The sequence below is a fragment of the Mesitornis unicolor genome, unplaced genomic scaffold (assembly GCF_000695765.1).
Source record: "Mesitornis unicolor isolate BGI_N332 unplaced genomic scaffold, ASM69576v1 scaffold38454, whole genome shotgun sequence".
Classification (NCBI taxonomy): domain Eukaryota; kingdom Metazoa; phylum Chordata; class Aves; order Mesitornithiformes; family Mesitornithidae; genus Mesitornis; species Mesitornis unicolor.
The window spans coordinates 1-241 of NW_010181445.1; positions in this window are offsets into that span (position 1 = coordinate 1).

Below are 241 nucleotides of genomic sequence, written 5' to 3' on the forward strand. Positions count from 1 at the left end.
CCGCCACGGGCCAGCCCCGGGAGTCGCCCGCCCACCCCGCCACCCCCAGCATGGCGGCGCTGGGTCGCCACCATTCCCTTCGTCCCGTCAGCCCCTGCGCGTCTCGCGAGCGCCCTGCGCTATTTAAGCTCCGGGAACGCCATTTCGCGCCCTTTGAGGTAGCAGAGCGAGGTAGGCGAGATGGGGATCGGTATCCGCCGCCATCCGCGGCGCTGAGGTGGCGAGAGCGAGCGATCCCCGT